Source organism: Oryzias melastigma, linkage group LG11 (genome assembly GCF_002922805.2).
Source record: "Oryzias melastigma strain HK-1 linkage group LG11, ASM292280v2, whole genome shotgun sequence".
NCBI lineage: Eukaryota > Metazoa > Chordata > Actinopteri > Beloniformes > Adrianichthyidae > Oryzias > Oryzias melastigma.
The window spans coordinates 22521905-22522386 of NC_050522.1; positions in this window are offsets into that span (position 1 = coordinate 22521905).

Sequence of the window (482 nt, forward strand, 5' to 3'; positions counted from 1 at the left end):
TGACAAGAATAAGAAGTTTAATTCCATATTTTTTTTAATGCAATGTAGTAAAAATTAAAGTTGGCAGCAAAAGACATTTTTTTAAATATACTTTAATAGAACCATTTTATTCATTAGTACCAAAATGTTGAAGATAAAGTTCTCTTTTTAGATGTATATATATTTTAATAATTTTTTAAGCATCTTTGGGGCTAAAATATTTTCATTGGGTATGTCTTGGTGGGAAAAAAAACCTATTGATAACCTTTTTCTTTTTTTTTAAATATAAATCCAAAATGTCAGTAATACTGTAAAACACAAACCAATAAGGTTAAAAATACCTTTTATCATTATCATTCCAACATACTGAATATATTATGTTTTTCTTTACTTTAACCTTCTAAGTTTGCTTTAAAACATACTCACGTTTAACCATTTAAAGGCAATTTTGCTCAGTAGAGTAGGCGAAAGTCAGAGGCACTCGAACCACCAAACATGAATTT